The sequence below is a fragment of the Chinchilla lanigera genome, unplaced genomic scaffold, assembly GCF_000276665.1.
Source record: "Chinchilla lanigera isolate Chin_1 unplaced genomic scaffold, ChiLan1.0 scaffold00060, whole genome shotgun sequence".
NCBI lineage: Eukaryota > Metazoa > Chordata > Mammalia > Rodentia > Chinchillidae > Chinchilla > Chinchilla lanigera.
The window spans coordinates 6,211,045-6,235,361 of NW_004955461.1; the positions used below are offsets into that span (position 1 = coordinate 6,211,045).

Below are 24,317 nucleotides of genomic sequence, written 5' to 3' on the forward strand. Positions count from 1 at the left end.
AATCACCAGCAGAGCAAAAAGAAAATCCACAAATTGGGAAATAATTTTAGCTGACTATCCTTCGGACAAAAATTTTCTATATAGAAAATATAAAGAATTAGAAAACATCAGCACCCCCCCATGTTCAAAGACCCAATCCAAAAATTGGCAGCTGAGATGAATAGACACTTCTCAAATAAAGAAATATAAATGACAAATAAATACATAAGAACATGTTCAACATCATTATTCATTCAAGAAATGCAAATTAAAACTACATTAAAATTTCATCTCACTCCAGTAAGAATGGTTATCATTAAGAAATCAATCAATAACAAATGCTAGCATGGCTGTGGAAAAATAGGAACTCTTCTCCAGGGCTGTTGGGAATGCAGACTGCGGAAACCACTATGGAAATTAGTTTGGAGATTCCTCAGCAAACTAGGTCTAGAGGTCCCATTCAACCCAGATGTTCCCCATCTGGATATTTTCCCACAGGATCAGAAAACATCATATCACAGCAATATATATGCACCCATGTTCATAGCAGCACAATTTGTAATTGCTCAATTGTGGAAACAACCCAAATGTTCATCTACTGAGGAATGGATAAAAAAATTGTGGTACTTAGGGGCTGGGGATTTAGCTCAGTGGCAAAAGCGCCTGCCTGGCAAGCGCAAGGTCGTGAGTTCGGTTCCCGGTGCCAGAGGGGGGAAAAAAAAAATTGTGGTACTTTTATGTAATGGAATATTACTCAGCTATAATGAAAGATAAACTCGAGATTTTTACAGGTAAATGGTCACAACTAGAGACTATACTCATAAGTGAAAGAAACCAGATCTCCTTATATAAGCAATGTATTGTTTCACTAGTGTAAGAACCTAAGAGTGAATTAAAATTAGGAGGCATGATAGACATTGTGAAACAAAAGGAAAATGCTCAAAAGTAAAGAGTAACTGGGATGAGGGAAAAGACCAAAGAAAGAAGGGGAAATTATGTATGCATGTATATACAGGATAGCTAACACAGTTGTACTACTGACTTCTATCACTTCACGGAAAGGAACAATTAATGATTACTTATTTGATCAATCTTGCATGTTTCTATTTGTTTCCCTGAGAAACCACTTTAAAGATATCAATACATAATACAACAACCATTGTTAATTTCCTACCTATTTGTCTGTAATTCAGTATTGTTTGTATTGTTCTTATGCAATTTTGTACATGGATGTCTGTTAATATGTTTTCCTTCTTTTATTTTTGAAATAAATTTAAACAATAAACAATTTTTAAATCCATTTAACATATTTGCAGCAGATTAAGCAAAAATGAGGACAAGATCTCAGACAGAAGACAGGCTTGTGTATAATGTTCATGAAATAATTTTTTTAAAAAAATAGCAAGGGGCCATAAGAAATCAATCCAAGAACTGCTACAGGAGGCAAAGAACATACTTAAGTAAATTCAAAGTAATAAAAGTTATCCCATGCATATTATCAGATAATATTACAATGAAATTGGAAACCAATTGCAGAAGAAAGCACAAGAAATTCATAAGCACTTGGAAATAAAATATCACCCTTCTGAACAACCAATGGGTCACAAATGAAATTAAATAAGTCATTAGACAGTTTCTACAATTAAATAATAATGACAATATAACATACTGGAACTTATACTACACAATGAAAGCAGTCCTAAGAAGAAAATTTTTAGCAGTGAATACTCATGTCATGAAAACAGAGCAAGTGCAAATAAAGAATTTAATAGGGACCACAAACTTCTAGAAGAAGAAGAGGAAGCCAAGCCATAAACTCTTATATAGGAGGAAATTATAAAAATCAGAGCACAAATTAATGAATTGGAGACTAAGAAAACAATACAAAGAATCAGTGAATCAGAGAATTGCTTCTTTGAGAGATTAAATAAGATCAACAAACCTTTATCCAAACTTATCAAAAAAAGGAAAGAAAAGAATGAAATCCATTCAGTTAGGAATGAAAAGGGTGAAATAAGAATGGATTCTGCAGAAATCCAGAAGATCATCTACACTACTTTGAAACCTTGTATTTTAACAAGACGGAAAAGGCAGAAATAGGCCTGGGATATGGCTCGGTGGCACAAGAGAGTGCAGGAAATCTGTCTACAAACTAAATACCAAAGAATCCAGCAGAGGGCCTGTATGCCACAATCATGTCCTCTAAGAGTCCAGCTGAAGACCTAGCATCCATGACAATACTTCCCGTGAGTTCAACTGAAATTCTAGAGCCCATAACAATGTCCCATGCAGACCTGTTTCATGGATCTGCACTAGGAAGTTCCCAGCAGTCAGTGGTAGAAGCTAGAAAGTCTATGCCGGTGAGATGAAAGATCTGTGCTAACAAGCTGAGAGATCTGCACTAGAGCTAGGAAGCGATGCTCAAAGTGAGAACCAGAGCTTCTGTAAAAAGTACCACAGTCATCCTCTGCAACAATGAGGTCTAGAGCTCCTTTGATGAGGAGGAAAGCCAAGTTCCATCAGGAAAGCCAATGTTACAAGCTTCTCCAGGAGACTGAACAGTGCATCGTCTTACCCTCTGGAGCCAGGAAGTGATGCTGAAAGTGAGGACTGGAGCTGCCCCAAAGTGAACTGTAGCCATTCTCAGGGACAATGAGGTCCTGAGCTCCTCTTCTGATAAGAAAAGCCAAATTCATCAGGAAAACCAGCATGACATACTCCTCCAAGAGAACCAAGAACTCTCTATAGTTTCTAACAGCACCCGACAGCTTCTCAACTCCCAACAGCCTCTCTTCTTTTTCTTTAGTTCTACCACTTATGCTGCTCAGGTGGACCTCCCAAGCTCAGCACCATGCTAGTTAAGTTCAGCTGGGTGTTACAAGCTGACAATCAACTGTCAATCTACCACACTAACTATGGCAAACTAACAGTGAATCTCATACTAAATGGACAGAAACTGAAAGCTTTCACTCAGAAATCAAGAAGTGGATTATGATGTCCACTGTCTCCACTCTTATTCTTCACACTCCTGGAAATTTTCACCAGGACAATTAGTCAAGAAAAAGAAATAAAAGGAATAATGATATTAAAGTTAGAAGTTAAATAATCATTATTTGCAGATGACATCATACTTTACATAGAAGGTCCTGAAAACTTCAATAAAAAATGTCTAAATTTAAAAAACAAATTCACTAGCAGAGCAGGATCCAAAGTCAGCACTCAAAAATCAATATCTTTCATGGACACAAACAACAAATTCATGAGAGAGAAATTAGGGAAGTAACACTTATCACATAACATCTAAACATGAAATACCCTGGAATCAACCTAAAGAAGGATGTAAAAGACCTCGACACTGAAACCTACAGCACTCTGAAAAAAGAGTTTGAAGCGAATATCAGAAAATGGAAAGATATTTCTTGTTTTTTAATATGAAGAAACAATACAGTGAGAATAGCCATACCTTCAAAACTGTTATACACATTTAATGCAATTCAAATAAAAGTTCCACAATTAATGCTTAATTGTTTGATCAATCTTGCAGGCCTTTGTCTGGTGATCTAAGCAACTACTTTAAAGATAACAATATTTATTATAACAACTACTGTTAATTTTCTATCACCTTGTTTTGAAATTCTATATTGATTTTATTTTATTTTTTGTTTCTGCCTTTGTGTTTTTTCTTCTACTTTTTAAAATTAAAGAAAGAAACAATATATTACAAAAAAAAAAAAAACAACAACAAATAAAAGTTCCAACAGTATATCTCACAAAATTAGAGAAAAACTCCTAAAATTCATTTGGAACCAGACCTCTAGACTAGCAAAGGCAATTATAGACAACAAAGGCAAGGCAAGGGGCATCACAATCCCTGACTTGAAATTATTCCATAAAGCTACTGTGATAAAAACAGCATAGTACTGGCAAAAATCAGCCCCCAAAATGAATGGTACAGATTTGAAGATGCAAAAACAACTCCAAATACTCAGCCACATTATCTTTGACAAAGGTGCCAAACATTCACTGGAAGAAAGATAGCCTCTTTAATAAATGATGCTGAAAAAAACAGCTCTATACATGCCAAAGATTAAAGTTGGACCCATCTCTTTCACCATGCACTAAACTAATTCAAAATGGATCAAAGATCTAAATAGTAAGACAGAAACATTAAATCTACTGGAAGACAGAATAGATAAAACTCTTGAAGATGTTGGTGTAGGCAGAAATGTTGTGAATTAAACCCCAACCACAAAGAACTATCACAAAGAATCAACAACTGTGACCTCATCTTATTGAAAAGCTTTTGCACAGCAAGAGAAATCACCCACAGAGTGAAAAGACATTCTATAGTGTGGGAAAAAATGTTTACCATCTTTTCCTCAGACAAAGGATTACTATTGAGAAAGTATAAAGAACTCAAAAATATCAAACCTGGCAAATTTAAAAATTCAATCCAAAAATTGGTATCTGAGATGAATACACATCTCTAAAATGAAGAAATACAAATGGCAAATAAAGATACAAAAAAAGTTCAACATCCACTGGTCATTTGAGAGATACAAATTAAAACAACACTGAGATTATATGTAACCCCAGAAAGAATGTTTTTTTTTTTTTTTCAAGAAATCAACCAATAACAAATGCTAGAGATGCTGTAGAGGAAAAGGAACATTTCTCCACTGTTGGTGGGAGTGTAGACTGCTGCAAACACTGTAGAAATCAGTATGGAGATTCCTCAAAATCTAGTATTGGAGGTCCCATTTGACCCAGCTATTCTCCTTCTGGATATTTTCATAGAAGAATTAAAAACATCATGCCACAGTGATATATATTGATCCAGGTTTATAGCAGCACAATTTGCAATAACTAAATCTTGGAAACAACCCAAATGCCCATCAACTAAAGAATATTTTAGAAATATAGTCTTTTTATGTAGTAGAGTACTACTCAGCCATAGGGAAGAATAAACTGGAGACATTTATAGCTAAATGGGTGCAACTTGAGACCATGCTCATAACTTGAATAAACCAGATGCACATGTGCAAACACTGTATTGTCTCCATAGTGAGAGAAGCTAAAAGATCAAATAAGATACGAAATGTACAATGGGTATTGTAAAGTAAGAAGAACCAGTTCAAAGGGAAAGAGCAATTGGCATGGGGGAATAAAGAAAAGAAGGAAGAGAAAAGCAAACAAAAAAAAGTTTTATATATATATATATATACATATATATATATATATATAATGATAGTTGTACTACTAATTTCTCTTAGGTAATTGAATAGAAAGGCTTGTGTTAATAGTATTTGGACAATTAAATGCCTATATCTTGTACTGTGAGTAACTAAAGATAACAATTCACAATATATTAAGCATAGTTAACCTTCTGTTATCTTGTTTTGAAATTTTATTTCTTTCTCTTTAAAGTAAAAACCCACATATATAAAAGTTAAGATGTTACAACAAATGTGGCTGCATTCTGAAGAAGAAATTTTCATGAGAGTTGTTCCAGCAGGAATGAGTGACCACGTGTCCAAGGTATATTATGTGCCCAACCTCTACATGAAGAATAGAGATTACATATGCTCCAAATCTAAGACTGCGTGATTTTAAATCTCTTTTCACTTGCTATTAGGCAAGTAGGGAAGTAGCATATTTGCTACCCCACTGAAGGAAGGTAAATGACAGCAATTTAAGTTTATATTTGCAGTTTTAGAACAATGCCTAACATACAATTAGGGTTAAATAATGGTTTTGAATGAATACATAAAAATAAATATGGACACAAGCAATTTAAAAAGCATGACCAAGAGAAAGGTTTGTTTTTGTTTGTTTTATCTTTATTTTATTCCAAGATCTTTGTGAAAATGAAATGATTCTTCCTAATTCAGGTATCTCCCTTCAAGAGAAAAATTTAAAATATTTTAAGGGAGGATCAAAATTTCCTGTTGTTGTCTTCACTTAAAGTGTTATTAGTGTTACTCTGTTCTTGGAAATACCTTGAAGTATGGCCCTTCTCTTATCCTTTTTATTTTACATATTCTTTATAACCTCAGCACATTTCTCCAGGCAGCACATTTTTTCACAGCCACTTATGGATTTTTTTCTATGTGCCAGGCACTGAACTAAAAGCTCTCATGCACCATCCTGTTAAAGCCCTTCAATAGTCCTCCAAGTATTAGACATATTAAATCCTCACTTTACAAATAAGAAAACAGGTTATGTGGGGTAAGTAATGTCTGCAAACATCACGCAGTTAGCTGTTGATCAGCACAGCAAGATTGCAATCCAAAGTCCTTGCAATTGCAAAATTGCTACCCTATAATGCCAAGAGTTTCAGGATCATCAAACGTTCATGGGCCATAACTGACAGATAATATGATCAGTTTGATTATGAAGTAAGCTTGCTATTGCCTCACATGGAGGACTGAATGTTCTGCTAAGTGTGTACAATGAGACAATCAGGAAAGATTTCTTTATTTTTTTTCTTTCATTTTCTTCAGGGATTAAACTCAGAGCCTGCACACTAAGCTATATTCCCAGTCATTTATTTACTATTATTTCTTGAGACAGGGTCTTGTTAAGTCTGTCAGTTGCCCAAATTGAGCTTGAACTTGAATCCTCCTGCCTTAGGTTTCCAGAGTGCTGGAATTCCAGATGTGCACCACTATGCTGGGTGGGACTTCTTGGTTCCAAACTTTTGTCTGTGAAAGGGAGCTTGCTCTCCATACATTGTTGCTTTGGTTAGTCTAGTAAGTCCTGTCATTATAGATTAGGGGCTAAGGCTATCAAGGATATCTTAGAAGAGGATAACCAATGAATGGATACTTAGAATAGAGCTATTCTAAATTGAAGATAATTTAAACATTATTCAATTATTTTCTCCTACTTTTGAGACTGTGTGAATCTACAGCTTGAACTATTAGGGAAAGTAGAACAAGGATCCCCTCCATCCAGTGCTGTGTGCTTTGGGCAAATCATGTCACATTTTTGGGATCTGTTTCCTTATCTCCTGCAGAACTGACACCTGAAGTTTCAGTAGTCCCTAGGGATCCATCCAGCCCCCACCAACTGCAGTTCATATTTTGTAGCAACTGGCTGAAAGCTACAATTTATGATTCCTGTAAGATGGAGAGCTTTTACATTCAAAAAACTGAACCAAACTTCCTAACTCACCAGATAACTGAAGAAACAAGATATTCATAGCAGGTTGCTTTTCATACCTCTTTGCTCTACCAATGAAGCAAAAGCTATGAGGAGAGGTACTGTAAGCTGATACCCACTCCCTCTTCACTCTAGAATAATAAAAAAACATCCAACATATTTACTCAGAGTATGATAAGATTCACATTTGACTTGAACTTGGAAAAATCTGTCAGCTGGAAATTACAGAAGCCAGTTTCTGCAAACAGACTGTATAGCACAGGGAAGAGAAGAATGGCTCTGAGTATTTTTAAGGTGCTGGATGAGGAATGGAAGCCTGAAGTTGAAGGCCTGCAGGGACTAAAATCATTGGGGATCACACCATCCTTAGAATCTCAACCTTGGGTCTGACTTAGGCTAATCTAAGATAGCAGCAGTAGTGCATATTAGTTGTGCAGAGTTTGGAAGTCACAAAGCCTGGGTACAAATTCAAATCCTGTCGCTAAGTTGAGTAATTGTGAGTATAGCTATGTGGGTGACTTTTTACCCAGTATCTACAGTCCAGGTTTCTGACATCCCCACGCTATGTATCAAGCCTAACATCTCACATATAGGCCAAATTGGACATGATGAAAACAGAATGAATCATTTTTCTCTGTGTCCTAAACATATAGTTTGGCAGCTGGAGAACAGATATATACGAAAAAAAGGCTTCATGAACCCTTCTCTACAATTGTCCAAGTTCACTATTGCTCTGGCTGTTGTGTGTTGCTCAACTAGGACACAAATTGAAATTCATTTCTCTTAATGACTTACTAAATTTACAGAAGTCAAGTGTGTGTGAAGGTAAGAATGACGAAAAGGAGCGAGTAACAGATGGAGCAAGAAGAACTGAATAAAGGCAATGGATGAAGCCAGGGCATTGGGAATGACAAGATACAGGAAATGTGTGTGCTTGCTAACATGTTTCCATGCATTTAAATTCTAGGTCCTGAAAGCAGATGCTTGGTGCCCTGAGATATATTTTGTTGCTATGCTAGCAGCACATTTTGTAAATTAGAAAATTATAAATGCAAACCTCAGCCCTAGAGGGCCAGTGCAAATGAGGTGACAGTTGATAATCATCCAGTGATGATCTCCCTATTAGCTTGTGTGAAAACAATTTGCAGCTCTTGGAAGGAATGTGAACTGTGACAAGAAATTCATTGAAAGCCAAAAGAAGAAGGGAGAAAAAGCAAAGTCCTCTTGAGATTAAGAAAAACTATGATTCTCTGCAAATAAAACACTTTAAGAGCACAATTTTGGAATAACAATAACTAGCTAGAAGCGAAAGTAAATTATATTCAAAGTTATAGAGATAAATATAGGATCACTTTTTCTCATTTTCTCTCCTCCTTTCACTTTCCTTTTCTTTTGTTTTTAAAATTTATATCTTTCAATCTCCTGTTACCTACCCCTCCATCTTTACTGTTAAGCTTTGTTCATCTTTAGATTTAGTTAATTCTATTATCATTGAATTTTTTCTGTTGTTAATTGTTGTGTGGTTGTTATATTTAGTACATATTTACTGTATGTCAATATTTGGCTTGTTTTTATGTCTACATTATAATTGTAGATCCCTTTTCTATGGTAAGGGTGGAACACTGGTAGCTTTTATTGGTTCTTATGGTAGATCACTATCCAACTTGTCTTTGACTCTATTTTGTTGCTGATTTTGTTCCTATTGTCAGGGTGGCACAGTTGTTGGTATTACTTGGTTTTTCCTATATGCCAATATCTGGTATGACTTTATGTCATCAATAATACTGTGGCCCATATCTGGAAAACATGGTGCTGGGTCAATTACACTGCACCTTCCACTCCACAAATTAACAGATGTGATTGAATCTCACGACAAAGGCAAAGCCTTACAGTTAGCCATACCTAGAATGCATCACAGAAAGGCAGATGCTAACTAAAGAGATCTCCATCCATATTAGCAGCAAAGTCTTTGGACTATAATGCACCTATAAACCTCAAAATACACACACACACACATATGCACACATGCATACACATGCAAAACTAAAGAATAGAAATATGAGAGGACAGGACAAAATATTCCTCCCTAAACTCCCCAAAGGTGATCCATGGAGCACTGAGAGAGAGAAAAGAGACTAATTAAACAATAGGGAGGGGGGTTGTGCAGGACTGTATGCATGTACCAAGTCTTTTTTGGGGTTGTTATCATCATGTTCCACAAACATGTATTTTTAAAAATGAAGGGGTCCAAGAGGTGCATGGAGGGTGAGAGAATGAAGGAGGGGGATTTAACAAAAAGGAAATGAGAAATGCCATGCACATGTACCAACTTTCCATGAAAAATGTCACATGATATACTTCAAACATGTACCATGTTTATAAAATTTTCTCTGATAAAAAAGAAATCAAAAGCCGAACAGCTGAATGGTACAAAATTATAAAAGAAGAGGCAAAAACTCAGATGAATAAGGTGTTCAGGATGGTTGAAGATGATATAACTAAACAGATAATGGTCTTAATAAACAAAATGATCAACAAACTTAGTAAAGGCACTAATAAAAAGCTAGCTGAGCTAAACAAAATATGGATGGCCAATCTGTCAAAGAATTAGAATCCATGAAAAGATATCAAACAGAAACCCAGGAAACAAAGATATCTACTGTATGTACGAGCAGCTGAAGTGACCAAGGTCAAGATAGAGTGTCAGAACTCAAAGATAGAATTTGTGCAGATGACCATATAATCTGAGGTATTTTTAAAACAAGGGGTCATGGAAAATGGATTCAATTGCTGTTACATGACACAAAGACTAATCTAAGATTAATTGGAATTGGTGAAAAATTAATCAGAAAACTGCACATATGGGATTTAAAAATTTGTTTCCATAAATAATAGAAGAAAACTTTCCAAGTGTGGTTGGGGGGGGGGAGATTTTTACAATACAGTAAGCAAGGCATGTAGATCCCCAAATAGCCACAATTAGAAAAAGACTTCTCCATGACACAGCACAGTCAGAATCCCAAAAATCCAACACAAAGACAGAATCTCAAAAGTAGTTGGAGGAAAAAACAACAAATGACTTAAAAATAAACCTATTATAAGTATAGTAGATTTTTTAAGATAAATCTTAAATATCAGGAGAACTAGAAGTGCTTCAAGCCCTAAAAGAAAACAATATCCAACCCAGACTGGTATATTTTACAAAATCATCTTTTACAATTGATAGAGAATAAGTTATTTACGTGACAAAGAGCACCCTATGAAATTCATGGCCACCAAGTCAACACTGAAAAATAATACTCAAGGACATTATAGAGAGACTATGAAGTAAAAAATGTCAAAAAGCATAATGACATAAATACATGAGGTAGGATGATCAGTTAAGTTGAAGGGCAAAGAAAGTAATCACCTATAGGAAAATAATGCATTGAGAGGACTAAGTCAATACTTTCAGTAATAACTGCCAATGTGAATGGTCCCAACTCCCCAATCAAAGGACACAGATTAGTACATTACATCAAAAAGCAACACCTAATGGCATGCTATATACTATAAACATATTTAATCAGAAAAGAAGTTAATAAACTAAAAATAGAAGGATAGAACACAATACTCCATAATCAGGCACTAAATCACAAGCAGGAATAGTTGTCTTATTTTCAGACAAAGCAGTTATCAAGAGAAAACTGATCGAAGAGGCAAGTCCCTCTTTATTGTTTAAAGGAACAATTCAACAATAAGAGATAACAATTATGAAAGATAAACTCGAGGCTTTTGTAGGTAAATGGATGAAACAAGAGACCATACTCATAAGTGAAGTAAATCAAACACACGTGTAAACATCATATTGTCTCCGTGGTATAGGAACCTGAAAGAGTAAGTAAAACCAAAAACATATAATAGATGATATGAAAAGGAAAGAAACTGCTCAAAGGAAAGAACAACTGAGATGAGGGAAAGAAGAAAAAGAAAAAAAGGAAAGAAAGAATATAGAGCAATATATATATATATATATATATATATATATATATATACATATATATATCTGGGATACCTGTACTGCTGATGCCTGATAGTCTATTGAAAGAAATAGTTAATGCTAAATATTTTTTATATTTTGATCAATTTTGCATGCTTATATCTGGTAATCTGAGCAACTGATTTCAATACAACAATATGTAATAAAACAACCACTGATGAATTCCTACCATCTTGTCTAGTGAAACTCTGCATTGTCTCTAATGTTTTAGTCAACATTTTTTTTTTTATTCTCTTTAATGATTTGAACAATCTTCCATTCTTACATCTGGAAATCTAAGTGATGGAGTTGAAGATAACAATATGTAATATAAGAATTATTGTTAATTTCTATCATTTTGTTTTGAAACCCTGTATCATTTTTAATATTCTTGCTTTGTTTTGTTTATGTTTGTGATGTTGGTATGTTGCTATTGTTCTTTTTATTTACTACTATCTTTAAAATTTAAAAAAAAATTATGAATATATATGCAACAAATACCAGCTCACCCACCTTTATAAAACAAACACTACTGGGCAGAAAAGATCAGATAAACATCAACACAATTTTATAAGGCAAATTCAATACCTCACTATCACAAATAGACATGTTAACATGACAAAACAGACAAACAGAAACAAACAAACAGAATATTCCAGTCAACAAAAACTGAATACAAATTATTCTCAGCAACACATGGAACTTTCTCAAAAGTAGACTATATAAGAGCCCATAAAGAATGTTTAAATGCATGCCTGCGGAAGCAGTGTACAGCAGCGAGCCGGTCCGGAGTGGGCCACAGGACCCTAAATTGAGCAGAGCATCTGGGATGCTGGGGAGCTCCCTTGCTGGGCCCATGGCTGCCTGATGGAATGAGAGGAACCGGCTGTGAACTTTGCTTTTATGGTCAACAACTTGAAGCAGAATATAAATCATTACTGGACATGCCTTTTTCACCAGCCCCAGCCCAAACAGTGCTAAGTGCTCAATAAATATTTATTGGCTCAAATAGCAAAATATCACATGTATGACACTGGATACTTCAGATCTGGTCACTATGATATGAGTAGGAGAATGCATTTTGTGCCACATTGTGTACAGATCAAAAAAGGAGATTGACAAAAACATGCAGAGCAAGTTGCATCACAGGGAACTTGAGAACCCGAAGGGCAGGAACAGTAGTCATGACTACCATGTGTGCAGAGTCAAAATAGTGGGTCTCTCTGCATAGGTAAAGTACATTTCTGGCCATTTGCACAAAGATCATGTTGATGCCCAGGATAGAGAAGAAGATGGAAAGGGAGAAGTAGAGAAAGAAGAATAATTTGACAAGGAACTTGTTCAGTTAATAAAACAAAGAAAAGAACAATGTCGACAAGACAAACCTGCGGATAGCAGTCAAGAAATAAACTCAGATGGCAGACAGCTGCAGCGGAGATGAAAAAATCAAATCTCTCAACAAGACAGAGAGAATTGCAGTCAGCCAGCAAAGCATCATCCTGGACCTCCACAGTGGGACTGGAAATGGGAAAAGGATGGCTTTAATAGTACTAGGAAAAATAGCTTTTCACATTCTTTGAATAGTGGTGGGTGAAGAGGATGTGCTGGGTGGCATAATGGGGTTACAAAGAGGCTCTCCAATTTGGTTTCACAACCATAGTAATTCTGGAGGAGGTTGGCATCCAGATAATGGGATGGAGAATTGGAATTATAATAGTCCAGGAAGGAATTCCAGTTGGCATTCTGAAGGAACAGGTGGTTTTTCCAGTTGGCATATGAGCAGCAATAACGGAAACTGGAAAACCAATGTACATAATATAAATAGTTGGAATTACAATGGCCCTGGAGACAAATTTCAACCAGGCAGAAACAGAAATTCTATCAAATGGAAGACATGCATATGCCATGGAAAAAGAAGCCTAATATGTCCAGCAAATGCAATCAAGAGGGATATAATTAGCACCAGCAAGATAATGATAAAGTTAGTGCAGTTGCAGCATACAGAAGTCCTTCTGAGGGCTTTACCAGTGATAGGCTTCTTTCAGAAGGCTTATGTGGCTTCAATTTTGAGCAGCCAGAAAGCCAGACTACTAAACAGACAGATGGTGCGACTACCAAAGCTGGTGGAAAGAATGGCAGTACAGCAAGGGAAAAGCTCCATCGCTGGACTCCATATCCTTCCCAGAAGACTCTGGATTCGCAGTCAGGATTGAAAGAAGTCACTGGTAGTAAGTCAGAAACAACAGGTAAGCCTCCCTTTGATTTTAGCTTGATAATTGCAGGAATGCAAGCACCCCTGACTGATGAAACTAATAATTTCCCAACACTAAACACACAAAAAGAAATGCATAGTGGATCTCTTAATCACAAAGCCCCTCTGACTGTCCTGATTCATGTGAGGTGGTGAGAGGTTGTTTCACTACAGATAACCCTAAATAAGGTCATAACTCAGATGAGATGCTGTCACTGAAATCTCCACTTCTTCTACTCCCAGTCACTAAATTCATTTCTCAAACGCAAAATTCAAGGACTCCTTCAAAAAACACCATAACAAATTAATTTGCTGCAGAAAACCCAAATCACTTGAACAAACCCACTTTAGGAGATAACTACAGTTCTTCCTCTATGTCCAAATTGTGTAGTTCATGTTCTCATGTTTTAGAAGCGAGTAAGACTACATCTGGTACTCAGAAAGAATCTGACGTTGACTTAAATGGTACAATACAAAAAGCAAAAGAAGGACTACAGAGTCATGAGTCTTTGCAAGGTCAACCTCTTAGCACTTTTGAAAGGACCAGGATCCATGCAAAGGGAAGTAGGAATGTAGAAGAGTCTGAAAAAGGATCTTTGAAGACTGAGTTTCAAGTGCAAGCATTAGAAGATGAAAGTGATGAAGAAATATCTGACACAGAAAAGCACAGAACAAAAATTGGAACCCTAGGTTCTGCAACTACAGAAGTTTTGTCCTGCAGTTCTCATACTGTTGATGAGAAAGAAAGGGATGTCCAGATCCTGAAAGTATTTAGAAAACTTTCCTCTACCTCATGTAATTCCACAGTTCATGAGAAAGAGTCTCATTTACAAATGGAAGCCAGCACACACTCTGGCTTATTACTAGATTTGAAAACTTCTCTAGAAGATGGCCAGGGTGATAACCCTGTTAAATCTCACTTATCTCATGAGACAGAAACCTTTGACAGCACTAGCTTGGAAGGAGAACTTCACAAAAGTGATTGTCAGCCCTCAGGTTTTCTCCTGCCTGAACTAAGTAAGTGTGGCCTTCCTGCCTCACTCCAGAGAGATCTAGCCCAGCACATGAGTTTAAAGAGCAAAACTGGAGCACAGCTTCCTGAGCCAAACCTAACTAGTGTGCACCGCATTTGTAATACTGATGGTTATCGAAAGAGTGAAACAGAGAAGGAGTCTGGGCTCAAGCCAACCCTAAGACAGATTTTAAATGCATGTCTGAGAAACGTCAACTGGGAACAGATCATTCAGCAAGTAACAAGGAAAAAGAAAGAGCTGGGCGGAGGCTTACCCAGGTTTGCATAGAGGTGATACCTTTGGTTCAGAATGAACAAGAGGTCTTGGATTTGGATGGGGAGCCTGATCTGTCTAGTCTTGAAGGGTTCCAGTGGGAAACTGTTTCCATTTCCTCATCCCCTGGGTTGGCCAGAAAGTGAAGCCTTTCTGAGAGCAGTGTGATCATGGACAGGGCTCCTATGTGTAGCTTCATCAGTGAGGAAGGCACTGGCAAAGAAAATTGCTGTCTGACTACATGACACCTTTGATGCATTCAGCAAAGATATGAATAGCCAGGAATGCTCTCCATCGCCATCCAAGGCTCATAATGCTTAGGAAAGCACTAGAGAAGGAAGCTGTCTATCATCAAATGTGTCCTCAGTCCTTGCAATGTCCACCTTAGCAGATTCAGCTACAGATAGTAGCTGTACCTCTGGTGCTGAGCAAAATGATGGCCAGAGTATTAGAAAGAAATGTAGAGCCACCAGAGATAGATCTTCTCCTGAACTCCTAAGTCTTGAGAGAGAAAATAAAAGAAGAAAAATTAAGAGAAAGAAGGAATGATCTCAGGTTGACCAGCTGCTGAATATCTCAACAGAGGAAGAACTAAGCAAACCCCTGCAGTGCATGGATAACAACCTTCTGCAAGCCTGGGCAGCCCTGCAGACCGCATACATTGAATTTCAGAGGTTATTTGTGTTTAAGCAACAGATAACTATGGAGACGAGTGCACTGAGGACCCATAGGATACAGATTCTGCAGGGATTGCAAGAAACATATGAACCTTCTGAACACCCAGACCAGGCTGCCTATAACCTCACCTGAGAACAGAAGAGCAACAGGTCTCAGTCATCTGCTGATACCACACTGCTGCCTGCTCCACTTTTCCCAGCTTTTCTAGATCCATCTCCTTCCCATGTGTGCCCATCACCTGCTGGAGCCCCTCCCACATAACCACATCTGCTATATTCCAAGCCCATGGCAGTATCCCTGCTCCAGACTCATTGGTTCAGGTTAAACAAGAGCTGATGTCTCCTGAATAGCATGAGAGTATGAATGCCATGTCAGGAGGCTCTGCTTGCAGTGTGCCCACGGAATTATTGCAAGCTAATACAGAATTCAGTAACAGTCATCTAATTAATTCAGGCCTTATGGCAACAGAGAGTTGCCAGGAGCCTAACCAAAATCTGAAGTTTTCTGTGGAGCAAGGAAATAGCAAAAGCAGAGAAAACTCTCCCTTTTCCCCTTCAACTGATCTTCCTGGCATAAAGAAGGGAAAGAACCAACCCAAGGCATCAGTGGGTCTGAGCCCTGTAGCAGTTCTTTTCTGCGATTATCTTTTGCTTCAGAAACCGCTCTGGAGACGAAACCTCCCTCTCCCACTGAGGAGCCTGAGCAACAGACCGAATCTACTCTGACATCCCTTGAAACCAGGGGAAACAAGAAAAAAAAGAAATTTTGGAAGAAAAAAACACTACGGGCAGCCCATGTTCCTGAGAATAGTGACACTGAGCAGGATGTATTTACTGATAACCTCTAAGGAAAGTAAAAATGTGCAAGTTACCTAAAGGTGGGAAAGTGACCACCTCCACCTGGGAAGACAGCAGAACAAGTTGGGAACAAGAGAGTGTCTGAGATGAGCCAGAAAATGACTCCTCTCTGCAAGTCCTAGAAGTTCCTCATCCTCAATTAGAAGTAGCAGCCATTGATTTTTCTGAATCTGAAAAAGAAAAACCAGATAACCTCTCTGTAAAAGATATTTGGGGCACTGCAGAGCAAAACCCAGTAGAAACTTCCTGTTCTATTTGTGATGAAGTCAGGTCCACCGGTGAGATTGTCACTCAAAACAAGGACGATGCCCTTGTAAGTGTGGCAGAAACTCAGATTGTGATCCGCTCCCTAAAAGGCTCAAATGCTAAATTTTCAAGATCAGTTTTTAATTTCTTTAGTTGGAATAACTAGATATTTAAATAGTAAGCAAATAGTTTCCTTTTTTTACAGTTATGTACAGTGTGTTTCACTGTCCATCCACTTTGTTGAAGGACAGAGCAGGATTTAAATGCTGAAAGAGGGGCCACAGATATAGCTCAGTGGCACAGTGCCTGCCTGGCAAACACAAGGTCCTGAGTTTGATTCCCAGTAGCCATTCAAAAAAAGCTAAAGAATATGCAAATTTTTGCTAAGCAGCTAGAGTGGCTGCTCCACTCACTGTATATTTTAGGAATTTAGAATACAGTTCACAGTGGTGATTCCTTACTGACAGAATTTCCTGGTGAACTTCTGTCTTCCGTGTGAGGCAGTACACAGCCCATCACTTGCCTTTCAGTCCTGTGGTACCTGGGAGCTCATGCTGCAGTGTTGTCAGGTGGTTTGCACTGAGGTGTACCTTCATGTTCCTCTCCAGGCTCTGGAAAACCTCATGTGGGTCTGAACCTTTTGGTTTGCCCCTTTGCCTGTCCCTGTCTCCCTATGTCTAGCTGTGCCTAGACCAAGGCAGCCATCAAGGGTTGCTCCAGACTCGCAGTTGCTCCCTGCCCTTCTGCAGCACCCAGGATGGTAAAGTTAGAATAAAGTGTCTGGATACAGTTTTTAGGTCCTCCAGTAGGCTTCCTGGAGACTTACTTCTGAAGCCAGTGTCTTTGCCTTCACTTCCCCACTAGCTGGAAGAGGCAAGTGGGGTATGGTGGAGGGAAAGCCTCTGCCTGTCTACTGCAAATACCCAAGCCAACAAAACCTGAGTAGGACTGCTTTGTTTTTAGAATTCTCTGGACTCTTATTTGTAAAGCTATACTAGTGTCTTTCTAACCTTTTTGTTTCTGGAGTCTCAAAGCTCAGATTTCTTCAAATAAGGAAGGGAGAAGAGCCCATGCCACATTCTGAGCTTCAGGATATGACACTTACTATTTTGTCAGATTACAGAGTATCTGGGATATTCCACCCTACCAATGCACACACACATCTGTGTGCCTTCCTTCAGGCTCTAGGGCAGCTAGTTCACCTGGGATTCCTAGATAGGTTGTTGGACGTTCTGTGAGCCCCCAAAGCATACACTGTACAAGTTGTTGTTGATGATGATGATGATGATGATGATATGTGTGTGTTCTTCCAGCAAAGGCTCCAGTGGTTCTGACTGGAGTCAGAAATAATTTAGGAGCTACTCCTGTAGACAATGGCTGGCCTCACATTCTATTAAATCTGTCCTTTTGAGTGTCCTCTTTTGTTAACCACACTGTTTAGATTTGCATGAGCTAAAGAAAGAATAGAACTCTTGTAGATAAAGTGTAACCGTGCAGTTTCTGTGTGTTTTTCTGTGCAGTTTCTCCACCTCTCATCCCAGTATCCTGCAAAGGTGACCATAGAAGCCACGTTATTCTGTGAGTTTGGGAATAATGATTTCCCAGGAAAGTCCATTTGGATTCGTTGCTAACCCTGGCATTTTTCTTTGGGCTGCAGTGACACATTTGCACATGAATGGGGTGGTATGTTCACGGAGCCTGAACCAGGAAGTGCATGGCGCCTTTGTACAGGAGGAAAGGGGAACGTGAGGTGTCAGAGAGTCATGGGAACTTCTGAGGGTGTTATAGGCTGATGGAGTCAGTAAGAACTGAATTGTTACTGGATTCCACTTGGTAGGATTGTGTGCATATATCTCCTCCTGTTTGCACGTGTCAAAGTCCCTGTCTGTGTGTATACACTTGTGGGCACCTATATTAGATATCTTTCCTCATCTCACAAAGTTGTCTTTGAAGCAGTGGCTATAATATATACCAGATTAATGAGTTATTCGAATGAACCATTTTAGCCCTCTGTTGAGAAATAAAGGAACCATAAGTATCTTAGCTGCTTGTGGTTGTGCTGCTATCCCTAGTGGTGCAACTTTGACTGCCTTCTAGTCTCTCATGGCACCATTACAGTCAAGTCCTCTCTTTCCGCTCACAGAAGAGCTATGGCTCAGACATCTGTGTTGACACTGGGGCGTAGCAACCTCATGAATGAAGGAAACTGTACAGTGACTGACAAAAGCTGGCACATTGGAGGCCATTTTTTAGAATTTTTTGGTTTGTGCCTGTTTCAGTATCTCAAAACCAAGAAAACCATAGAATAAATCCTCTTGTGTGCATATGCTAGTGTTTTAGTGGTCTTCTGATAAAATATCAGTTACTTCAAGTTTTATACAAAAGTTTTTAACTAGGTTCAAAATATATTTCGGTACACTTCTACTCAGTTATAAGACAAATACAATGCAAAAGAACAGCAAAGAATTTTCTTGCCTTGTTCTTACTTGAGTTTGAGAGGAAGTAATTTCTTGCTGCTCCTCCTGCTTTTATGGGGAAGTGTTCTCCCTCAGAAGAGTTAGAAGTTGAATGTTCAGCTAACGGCTTACATATAATTTATAGACACAACTGTTGCTTTTTAAGTAACTGCCGAACAAAGGTTTTGTTCTGTCAAGTTTTTCAGGTAGATTATGCAGTGGACAACTAGTGATGAGATATGTGGCTGATTTGGTGAGAGTAGGTGTACACTTATAAGAATGATTGGTATTTTAGGGAATGGAATTCATTGGAGGTCCAAGTGTATTGTGATGTGGGATTTGAAGAGCACAGATTGTCTGGTGTGCTCTAATAAGTGCAGTTTCCATATGCTGACTTACAAATTCTGTTCTTGTCACCTAAAGGAGAGCTCCTAGGATTATTATAAAAGGCATGCCTGCCACATTTATAAGATGGAGGTTTCATCCTTGTACTAGGTCATTAGGATCCTTGGTGTTTAAGAGTGGTAGTCAGGGGCTGGAGATATACCTCAGTGGCAGAGTGCCTCCCTGGCAAGTGCAAGGTCCTGAGTTCAATTCTCATCAAAAAAAAAAAAAAAAGTTGTATTCAAATAAGGAAAGAAGCTGTTCTGGAGGATATTAGGGCTATACTGAGTTCCACATACAAATGAGTTGCAATCCTCATATAAACAAAACCCACTACTTATTAGACAGTAACCTCTACCTTTACCTCTACCCTCAAATATGTGGTCTTGCCAGATCGTCCCCAGATTTGCTCTAAATTCAAGTTAGTAGCCTACATAATTGAAGCCAGAGGGGGTCAATGAGGAAAAACTGTTGAAAATCTTTCTTTTGTCAAAGAGACATGTATACCCTAAGCTGCTCCAGTACCATTGATTTTTGATTTTTTTAAAACATTGAATATGGTTTACAAGAAGAATGAGATTAGATGACACTTGACTGCAAACAAATGTTTATAAGCAAACAGCCTCTCTTTCTTACATTTTGGTATAAAGTTGTGAACTTCATAACTTTGCAAAGCAAGATAGAAAGCAAATACAAGGGGAAAATAAAGTACTTTACTGATGACAAAAAAAATGCTTAAATTATTACAAACTAATCAAAATTATACCATGCGTATCCTCAAATTCAGGGCAATGAAATTAGAAATCAACAGTAAAATAAAGCATAGATGTTATGTAGACACTTGAAAATTAAATAATATAGTTTGAATAATCAATTGATCACAGAAAATAACCAAGGAATAAATTAGATAGCTTCTGGAATCAAGTGATAATGTCAATACAACATGTCAGAAGCTATTGGACATAATGAAACCAATTCTAAGAAACAAGTTTACAGCTGTGAATGCCTACATCAGAAAAATAGAGCAAGCCCAAATAAATAACCTACTCATGCAACTGAAGGTTCTAGAAAAACAAAAGCAAGCCAAGTCCAATGCTTGTTCAAGGAAGGAAACTGTAAAGAGCATAGCATATTTAATAAAACTGAGAATAAAACAAAATGCAAACAATCAATCAATCTAAGAGCTAGTTCTTCAAAAAATATACAAAATATACAAACACTCAGGTATTCCTAACAAGAAAAGGAAAGAAAAGACTGAAATCAATGCAAATAAACCTGAAAAGGAAAAATCACAGTGGTCACTGTAGAAATCCACAAGGTTACTTGTAACTACTTTGAAAACTTGAACTTCAGTAAATTGGAGAGTCTATAAGATTTCAGTACAGTACTAAAGTTTGAGATTGTACTATAAATATTCTTCACTAGTTTTCTTCTTTCCATAAATTTCTGTTTTGTTACTTCAATATTAACTTCCCTTTTACTGTTTCTAATATCAAATTAAAATGTTTATAATAAGTTACAGAATTTAAGCTCTCAATAAGATATAATAGTGGTATTCCCATGCATGCTTGTCTACCTTAACTGTTTTCAATGTCTTAAATATTTGTCAGATAGATGTGGAAAACTCTGATTCAATTTATACTTTAAAATATTCATGAAATGGTGCGTATGTTTGCTTATAGCAATTTAGTTTTTTTTACTTTTCTTTACCTGTTGAACTTTAAAAAGAAATTTTTTTCACTGATCTGTAGAATATACTCATATTCTAAAATTATTCACTTTATTTCATAAATGTGCTAGAACATTTTCATGTTATATTGCACTGATTTTTGTTTTTAAGGAGCTATAGCTCCTCATTTTTATGAAGTCAAGAGTTTGCATATAAAAACACCTTTCCAAATCTTATACTTTATTTTATAATATTCATAGTTTCTTCTTCAATATTGTTATTGTAATAAAACACACATAACTGAAATTATATCATTTTAAAGCATAAAAATTCAATGACATTTAGTACTTTCACAATATGCAACAGTCACCACTGTTTCCATAGCCTTTCCATCACTTCAAAAGGAAACTCATGTTCCCATTTCTTGACAACCAATAAACTGCTTCCTGTCTATATATATTTGAAATTTGTGGATATTTTAGATAAATAAAATCAGATAATAAGTTATCTTTTATGACTGACTTATTCTTTTGACACAACATTTTTGATATTCATCCATATTGTAAAATATATCATTATTTAATTTATGCCCAAACAATATTCCATTGTCTGAATAGAGCATATTTTATTTTATCTATTAATTAGTTGATGGACATGCCTGGTTTCATATCATAGCTACTTTAAATATTCATGTATAAGATTTGGATTGAATACAAGGGTTCAATTTTTATGAATATATGCAATAGTAGAATTCCTGGATTATATGGTAATTTTATACTACACTTATTGAGAAACCGCCTAAGTGTCATACATAGTATCTGCACTATTTTACATTCTTACCGGCAACATCCTTGGTTATCCCAATTTCTCCATACCCTCAGTAATATTTGTTATATTTATATATGCTATTGGTTGTGAGGTGGTCTCTTATTGTGGTCTTGATTTGAATTTCCTTAATAATTTGTGAAAATGATGATGATATTTCTATATATATGTTAAACTTTTTATATGTTTTTTGAAAAGCTTGTTTAAATTATTTGTGCTTTTTAAAATTGAATTGTCTTTTTGTTCTTGAGTTGAAAGTGTTCTTTATATATTTTGGGCACTAGGTCCATATCAGATATATGATTTGCAAATATTTTCTCCCTTTTCCTGGGTTGTATTTTTATTGTATTAATAGTGTCCAATAATAGATTGTTTCATTTTCAGCACTCTTATATTTCATGAATGATGTGAGCTATTGATCATCTTTGCATTGTTGCAATCAAATTCTCAATCTTTATTTATTGAATAATTCATCCTTAGCTTCTTAAGATTGAATTGTTATTTATATTAAATATTAATTTGTACTTAGATTCTGGACTTTCTAACTATTAAATTGATCTATTTTATTATTTCTATTCCATGCAATAATATTTTTATTATCATACTTTATGGCATGTTTTAATTTGATAATAACACATTTTTATCATTATTATTTTCTTCCTCAAAACATTTTTAGGACTTGTTCTTACCCTGAAGCATCAAAAGCAGTTTACTAAATCAGACACTCAGAAATGCTTCCTGTAATTTAAAATTTGCATAAGTATTCCTGAATTCGGCTATGTTAGTGTGAGGAAAGTGATTCTGTGTCTCCTCAGAGGGTAATGGGTACAATAGAAATGCCTCCAGAGCGTGGGATTAAGTAGAAATCTGACTCAAGTACCAGACATCACCAGACTGGCTGCATCATCTATAAATTACACAGCATTCTACCTATGCTGGGACTTTGAGTGCTAATTTTTCAGCTTTTGCTGAGAACTCCTTCTATAATGATCCAGTTGCCTCTAGAGTCATTGGATATTTGTCAGAGTGGGGCTCTTTTTAATTTTTGAAGGATCAGTAGTGAAGAGATCTTGTTAATTATATGAACTTCTACAAGAGACTTTTACTTAGGAGCATAAATAACATGATTTGTATATTTCCTGGGTGTTTATATCACCTTAGTGGGAGGCCATTGTTAGAAAAAATGGTATGAAGGAGTGGAGAGAAATATACTTTATACTAAGTTAATATTAATAAATCTATCAGTGGATTTGGAGACCAGAAAAAAGGTATGACACCCATTTCAAATTACATGCGCCAGCAGAATAATGACTCCATGCTTGTCTATGAGTAATGACAAGCTATTAATACTAATAAACCTCTCAAGGAACAGGCTACATGGTTGGTGAATTTATAATATAAATCAATCTGTTTACCTGCCTTACTCAAAACAGTATATGAATGAAAGCTCCTAATTCCTCAAGGAAAAAGTAGCTGTATAGAGTTAGCTGAGGCAAGGAGACCATCCAGAATTAGAAGGCTCCTTCAATAAACACCTAGAAACCACTTCAGCATTAAGGAATATTGTTAGAAAAATCATGCCTTGTATTACTACACAAAATATCAACATTTAAGGCTATTTTCAGGATGCTGTATCCCAGTGACAACACACTGCACAAGTGCCTCTATCAGAAGCAGAAAAAAAATAAGAATAAAACAACCAAAACTACTGGTGGAACATTCAAGAGACCTAGTCTTGGAAGCAATTCATGAAGTCCTAGCCCTCACACAGGTGTCTAAAGAAACTTAGACTCATGTTCTATGAGACTACAATAAAATAAAAATTGCAAATTTTATATTGCTGGAATTTTTATGATAATGAGACCATCATAGGTCCACTTACAGAAGGTGCCACTTAGGTCTACTTTGAGAAAAGCATGTTTTTGATTATTAGCTGAATCATGTGACACAAATGGCTCTTCCAGTTGAAGCTATTCAAAAAAGTGGGCAGAAATATTTAGCTGACTTCCATGAACTGTGAATCAAAACAGTCCTTGAAATGTTAATCCTGAGCTTCAATTTCTTAGAGTAGAAATCTGCTGTAAAGACACTGCAGACTTCTCAAGGACAAGATTCCAAGGCAAGATAACCCTATATGTAGGTAGAAAGGTGACCTAAGGCACAGAGAAAGGGGCTATGATTAAAAAAGAATTCAGTGCTGAAATCTCAAAGCTTGGAGAGTTTTTGAGAAAAAGATTAGAGATGGCTAACAATGCCCTGAAAATGAGCCTTTCCCATGTCTTTCCAAGAAAGATTTAAAGCGTACTGTCTGATCGTGTCTTGTCCATCTATATTTGGTGGGTTCCAGAGAAGGGATAGCAGTTGACTGGAGAAATTCAGAAAGCAATGTTTGTTCATATTTTAGAGTCACTGCTATTGGGCAGAATTCCCTCTTGGTATTTGGAACCTGGGACAGGAAATCTGTGACTTGTTTGCAGACCCAAGAGGTATGTAGAGAGTTGAAG

The 24,317-nt window shown here is 36.7% G+C and overlaps 1 pseudogene; it reads left to right on the forward strand.

Moving 5' to 3' along the window:
* LOC102030052 overlaps positions 1-16,645 on the forward strand; it is a 129,857-nt pseudogene extending 113,212 nt beyond the window's left edge.
* The last annotated feature ends 7,672 nt before the right edge of the window (positions 16,646-24,317 follow it).